This window comes from Microcebus murinus, unplaced genomic scaffold (genome assembly GCF_040939455.1).
Source record: "Microcebus murinus isolate Inina unplaced genomic scaffold, M.murinus_Inina_mat1.0 scaf054_hap2_Mmur4.0, whole genome shotgun sequence".
NCBI classification, from domain to species: Eukaryota; Metazoa; Chordata; class Mammalia; order Primates; family Cheirogaleidae; genus Microcebus; species Microcebus murinus.
In genome coordinates this window covers 88,129-95,057 of record NW_027439000.1, presented here as the reverse complement: position 1 = coordinate 95,057, position 6,929 = coordinate 88,129, and the positions used below count along the sequence as shown (strand labels likewise).

The 6,929-nt window shown below is 63.1% G+C and overlaps 1 non-coding gene across 1 annotated transcript; it reads right to left on the bottom strand.

Moving 5' to 3' along the window:
- Positions 1-3,299: 3,299 nt before the first annotated feature.
- LOC142869057 (5S ribosomal RNA) lies at positions 3,300-3,418 on the bottom strand. The gene has a single exon (XR_012917859.1). It is a non-coding gene; the product is annotated as a 5S ribosomal RNA (ribosomal RNA).
- Positions 3,419-6,929: the final 3,511 nt, after the last annotated feature.

The following is a 6,929-nucleotide window of genomic DNA, read 5'->3' as shown; positions in this document are numbered from 1 at the left end:
ATACACACACACACACACACACACACACTCACACTCACACTCACTCACTCACACTCACACAAGATGCGCCTCCACGGCTGGACTCGCCAAGGTGGAGACCTTCCAGCCCCCTTCCTCTCCTCGCCTGGCCCACCCCCAGCTCGTGGCCGCCCCCGCCGCCGCCGCCGCCGCCGATTGCGCACGCGCGGGTCGCCCGCCCTTTGACCCCAGGCAGGGGCCGCCCTCCCCGACAACCCCTTTCAGCTGCGCCCCCCACCCTGTGGGTGGGCTGCCGCCTATTCCCCCGGGCCCGGGCTGGGGCACAGCGCATGGGGGAGGGGAGCGAGTGTATGGGGCGTCTCTCTCTCTCTCTAGGGATGTGTCCCATGGGTGGGGTGGCGTGGTTAGTGGGGCGCTGAAGAAATCAGTCCCCTCCATCTCCTACCTCTGGAAAACGCCCAAGCCCTTGGAGAACTGCCGGCAACGCGACCGTGGGGGCCGGGACCCTCCTCTGTGTCCTCCTGTGGCCCAGTCCAAGGGGCCTGGGCCTGGCCGGGGCTGCATTGGACCCCGACCCCCCTGGCGTGTGGACTCGCTAAAAATCGGCGATTAGATATTGGATTCCAGCTTCATTGAGGTCATTTCACTAATGAGTGCACCGGAAAGAGTTTCCTAATCCATCTGTGAGGGTGGCAACTGAAAGAGAATTTTAAAGCTGACAGAATAGGCGAGGAAAGGCATAGGAGATTTCCACACCCAGTAAGGAAGCCTTTCCCGAAATGGAAGAAAGAAACGAGCAAACAGAGACACCGGTAGCCCGCCAGGATCAGAGTCTGCCCCCGAGAGAAAGTACCCTGACCAGGTTCACCCGTGGGTGGGTGGCGAGCTAGCGGCATTCAGAAGAGCGAGGCCCGCAGTCTGTGCAGAAGACACCTGCACTCGGGTGTGTGTGGCGGCGCGATTCCCAAGCAGCTCCAGATGTTAAGCCAAGGAGAAGCCAGGGAGTTCCCAACGCCCCAGGTGTCCTCAGCCCACGACTGGCTGCTGGGGGAATGCGAAGCCCGGCTCCTTGTCTCAGAGCGGGACAACCAGGAGGTGTGACGTACACCCCGGGGTTCCCAGGAGGATCAGGCTGAAGCTGGGACTTGGCCTGAAAGTGTCCCCTCGCACGGCCACCCCCTTCCCCTTCCTGCTCCTCTACTCCTGGTGCCCCTCCATCCAGGGGCCAGACCTTAAAGAGTCACCCGCAAGAGAATCCTGGTCCCAAAGGAGCCTTCTGGGGGACCCGTGCTGAGAGAGGTTGTGGGCATGGCCCGCTGGGGCTCTGCCCGACCCAGGGCTGAGAGATGCAACCTCCCAGCTCTGGGTCCCTGCAGGGGAAGCGTTGGCAAGCACAGGGCCAGTCCTCCAAAGGCCCAGGTGCAGGGAGCCCAGGCCAAGCAGCCTGTGGAAGAAGCCACCCCGGGAACACGACTGCAGGCCACGGCCCTTCCCACCTCCTCCTCCTCCTCCTCCTCCTGCTCCTCCACCCCCCCCCCCGACCTCCCACCCCCACCCCCGACATGGCGCAGGGCTCAGAGACACCTCAGACACTTGCTACCCAAAGTGCAAAGGGCATCAGTTGCTCCTCCAAACCCCCCCCCCGCCCAGCAGACCGCGTTGTCCAGCCAGCCCCCGGGCCTCCCTGGGGTGCCCAGCACAAAAGTGCAGACAACCACCGGACCCTCAATCTCAGTTTTCGGATGTTTTTGCCACTCTAAGGACCCGCAGGCCAGCTGGGCCTTCTGGCAGGACAGAGAGCCCCGGAATCCGACGTGGAGAGCTGGGTGTACGTCCCCACGAGGAGGCGGTCCCCACCTCCGCGGCTCTCCCCTTGCGGGGGGGGGAAAAGCAGCCACGGGGCCTCAGAGAAGACACCAGGCTGGGCGCCCGCCCCACAGTGGGGGCACGTCCCCCGCAGGCCACTTAGCGACGGCCGCCGGCCGGCGGACGGTTGGGTGGCGCGAGACGCTGCGGCCGCCCTGCTACCGGGTTCCTGGGAGGGCGTCCTGGAACCAGCGTCCACACCAAGCCCTTGGAAGGCCCAGGCGACGGAGGAGCCCCGTCAGGCAGGGGCCGAGGACGGTGACGGCCCGGGCGGGGAGGAGCGTGTCAGGCAGGGGCAGAGGACGGTGACAGGTGACAGGCCGGGCGGGAAGGAGTCAGTCAGGCAGGGGCCGAGGAGGAGACGGGGCTGGGTAAGGGTTAGGGTTAGAGTCAGGGCACAAGTCACAATCGCAAAGACCTGGAAGCGACCCGAGTGCCCATCGACCCACGAGTGCGTAAATGAAATGTGGCGCGTGGACACCACGGAGTGCTATTCAGCTAGGAGGAGCAGCGGTGAGAGGGCACCTCTCGTGGTTCTCCTGGCCAGAGCTGGAACCCGTTCCAGTAAGCCAGGTAGCCCAAGAATGGACACACGAGCACCACGTGCTCGCGCTCACCAGCAAATGGGTACGAACCGACGGACACCCAAGTGGACACAGAGGAATCACCTTCATCGGGTGGGTGTCGGGCGGGTGGGGGGAGGGGATGGGCATACACCTCCATTAGGAATGGGGTGGGTGCGCACCGACTGGGGGATGGGCGCACTTGAGGCTCTGACCCGAGGGGGGAGGCTGGGAGAGGGCAACGTACCCGACCTTAACATTGGTACCCCCACAATACGCTGGAACAACATCAGAGGTTAATGAATAAGAACACAGGGGGGAGGGGGGCACGGGCAACACATGTCACCTTAATACTTGGACTCCCATCATCTGCTTGAAAAGAGAGAGAAAAGAAAATGCAATCATAGAGATAAGAGACACTTTTTAAACATAATGAATCCGAAGAGAAAAGTAAAAGGAGGCCTGTGGGGCAGGTCTGGGTGTGACTCCGGATCCCCCAACATCAGGTGCCACCACCAAAGATTCCTACGTGTAGCCCATAGAACCCCAAAAGCAACGGGACGAGTTCTGGTCACATACTCCCTCAAAATGACATCCTGGCCTTCTTCTGGAACTCCCTCCCCTCTCAGACTCTCAAGGTTTCCTCCAGCGTGTCGGTTCCCACGGAGCAGACCTTTGGTCTGAGACCTGACAGTCCAGAAGCCACGCATGCTGGCGCGTGACGGCGGTGTCGCGGCTTGGGACAAGAGGAGGCCCCACGGTGCGGGCTGGGGCGCCAGGCACCGCGGCGGGCGCTGAGGGTGGGGGTGACCCCCGCCCCGGGCCGCCTCCTCGCTCCCAGAGAGGGGACAGAACAAGAGGCAAAACAAAAAAAAAAAAAAAAAAAAAAGAAGCCTACGGCACCCGGTATTCCCAGGCGGTCTCCCATCCAAGTACTAACCAGGCCCGACCCTGCTTAGCTTCCGAGACCAGACGAGATCGGGCGCGTTCAGGGTGGTGTGGCCCTAGACGGCAGAGGGCGCCCCTGCCCCGCTCAAGAAGCCGAGCCTCTCTGCGCTTTCCCGCCGCCTCCTCCCGCCCCAGGCCCCGCGCCGGCGCTGACCCGCACCGGGCGGGCCTGTTGAGTTCACCGGCCGGGTCCGGCGGGCTCCGAGGGATGGGGGTGACAGGCGGGGTGGGGCGGGGCGGGCAGGGAGCGGCGGGCCGGGGTGGGGGGCTGTCTCTCTATACACACACACACACACACACACACACTCACACTCACACTCACTCACTCACACTCACACAAGATGCGCCTCCACGGCTGGACTCGCCAAGGTGGAGACCTTCCAGCCCCCTTCCTCTCCTCGCCTGGCCCACCCCCAGCTCGTGGCCGCCCCCGCCGCCGCCGCCGCCGATTGCGCACGCGCGGGTCGCCCGCCCTTTGACCCCAGGCAGGGGCCGCCCTCCCCGACAACCCCTTTCAGCTGCGCCCCCCACCCTGTGGGTGGGCTGCCGCCTATTCCCCCGGGCCTGGGCTGGGGCACAGCGCATGGGGGAGGGGAGCGAGTGTATGGGGCGTCTCTCTCTCTCTCTAGGGATGTGTCCCATGGGTGGGGTGGCGTGGTTAGTGGGGCGCTGAAGAAATCAGTCCCCTCCATCTCCTACCTCTGGAAAACGCCCAAGCCCTTGGAGAACTGCCGGCAACGCGACCGTGGGGGCCGGGACCCTCCTCTGTGTCCTCCTGTGGCCCAGTCCAAGGGGCCTGGGCCTGGCCGGGGCTGCATTGGACCCCGACCCCCCTGGCGTGTGGACTCGCTAAAAATCGGCGATTAGATATTGGATTCCAGCTTCATTGAGGTCATTTCACTAATGAGTGCACCGGAAAGAGTTTCCTAATCCATCTGTGAGGGTGGCAACTGAAAGAGAATTTTAAAGCTGACAGAATAGGCGAGGAAAGGCATAGGAGATTTCCACACCCAGTAAGGAAGCCTTTCCCGAAATGGAAGAAAGAAACGAGCAAACAGAGACACCGGTAGCCCGCCAGGATCAGAGTCTGCCCCCGAGAGAAAGTACCCTGACCAGGTTCACCCGTGGGTGGGTGGCGAGCTAGCGGCATTCAGAAGAGCGAGGCCCGCAGTCTGTGCAGAAGACACCTGCACTCGGGTGTGTGTGGCGGCGCGATTCCCAAGCAGCTCCAGATGTTAAGCCAAGGAGAAGCCAGGGAGTTCCCAACGCCCCAGGTGTCCTCAGCCCACGACTGGCTGCTGGGGGAATGCGAAGCCCGGCTCCTTGTCTCAGAGCGGGACAACCAGGAGGTGTGACGTACACCCCGGGGTTCCCAGGAGGATCAGGCTGAAGCTGGGACTTGGCCTGAAAGTGTCCCCTCGCACGGCCACCCCCTTCCCCTTCCTGCTCCTCTACTCCTGGTGCCCCTCCATCCAGGGGCCAGACCTTAAAGAGTCACCCGCAAGAGAATCCTGGTCCCAAAGGAGCCTTCTGGGGGACCCGTGCTGAGAGAGGTTGTGGGCATGGCCCGCTGGGGCTCTGCCCGACCCAGGGCTGAGAGATGCAACCTCCCAGCTCTGGGTCCCTGCAGGGGAAGCGTTGGCAAGCACAGGGCCAGTCCTCCAAAGGCCCAGGTGCAGGGAGCCCAGGCCAAGCAGCCTGTGGAAGAAGCCACCCCGGGAACACGACTGCAGGCCACGGCCCTTCCCACCTCCTCCTCCTCCTCCTCCTCCTGCTCCTCCACCCCCCCCCCGACCTCCCACCCCCACCCCCGACATGGCGCAGGGCTCAGAGACACCTCAGACACTTGCTACCCAAAGTGCAAAGGGCATCAGTTGCTCCTCCAAACCCCCCCCCCGCCCAGCAGACCGCGTTGTCCAGCCAGCCCCCGGGCCTCCCTGGGGTGCCCAGCACAAAAGTGCAGACAACCACCGGACCCTCAATCTCAGTTTTCGGATGTTTTTGCCACTCTAAGGACCCGCAGGCCAGCTGGGCCTTCTGGCAGGACAGAGAGCCCCGGAATCCGACGTGGAGAGCTGGGTGTACGTCCCCACGAGGAGGCGGTCCCCACCTCCGCGGCTCTCCCCTTGCGGGGGGGGAAAAGCAGCCACGGGGCCTCAGAGAAGACACCAGGCTGGGCGCCCGCCCCACAGTGGGGGCACGTCCCCCGCAGGCCACTTAGCGACGGCCGCCGGCCGGCGGACGGTTGGGTGGCGCGAGACGCTGCGGCCGCCCTGCTACCGGGTTCCTGGGAGGGCGTCCTGGAACCAGCGTCCACACCAAGCCCTTGGAAGGCCCAGGCGACGGAGGAGCCCCGTCAGGCAGGGGCCGAGGACGGTGACGGCCCGGGCGGGGAGGAGCGTGTCAGGCAGGGGCAGAGGACGGTGACAGGTGACAGGCCGGGCGGGAAGGAGTCAGTCAGGCAGGGGCCGAGGAGGAGACGGGGCTGGGTAAGGGTTAGGGTTAGAGTCAGGGCACAAGTCACAATCGCAAAGACCTGGAAGCGACCCGAGTGCCCATCGACCCACGAGTGCGTAAATGAAATGTGGCGCGTGGACACCACGGAGTGCTATTCAGCTAGGAGGAGCAGCGGTGAGAGGGCACCTCTCGTGGTTCTCCTGGCCAGAGCTGGAACCCGTTCCAGTAAGCCAGGTAGCCCAAGAATGGACACACGAGCACCACGTGCTCGCGCTCACCAGCAAATGGGTACGAACCGACGGACACCCAAGTGGACACAGAGGAATCACCTTCATCGGGTGGGTGTCGGGCGGGTGGGGGGAGGGGATGGGCATACACCTCCATTAGGAATGGGGTGGGTGCGCACCGACTGGGGGATGGGCGCACTTGAGGCTCTGACCCGAGGGGGGAGGCTGGGAGAGGGCAACGTACCCGACCTTAACATTGGTACCCCCACAATACGCTGGAACAACATCAGAGGTTAATGAATAAGAACACAGGGGGGAGGGGGGCACGGGCAACACATGTCACCTTAATACTTGGACTCCCATCATCTGCTTGAAAAGAGAGAGAAAAGAAAATGCAATCATAGAGATAAGAGACACTTTTTAAACATAATGAATCCGAAGAGAAAAGTAAAAGGAGGCCTGTGGGGCAGGTCTGGGTGTGACTCCGGATCCCCCAACATCAGGTGCCACCACCAAAGATTCCTACGTGTAGCCCATAGAACCCCAAAAGCAACGGGACGAGTTCTGGTCACATACTCCCTCAAAATGACATCCTGGCCTTCTTCTGGAACTCCCTCCCCTCTCAGACTCTCAAGGTTTCCTCCAGCGTGTCGGTTCCCACGGAGCAGACCTTTGGTCTGAGACCTGACAGTCCAGAAGCCACGCATGCTGCCGCGTGACGGCGGTGTCGCGGCTTGGGACAAGAGGAGGCCCCACGGTGCGGGCTGGGGCGCCAGGCACCGCGGCGGGCGCTGAGGGTGGGGGTGACCCCCGCCCCGGGCCGCCGCCTCGCTCCCAGAGAGGGGACAGAACAAGAGGCAAAACAAAAAAAAAAAAAAAAAAAAAAAGA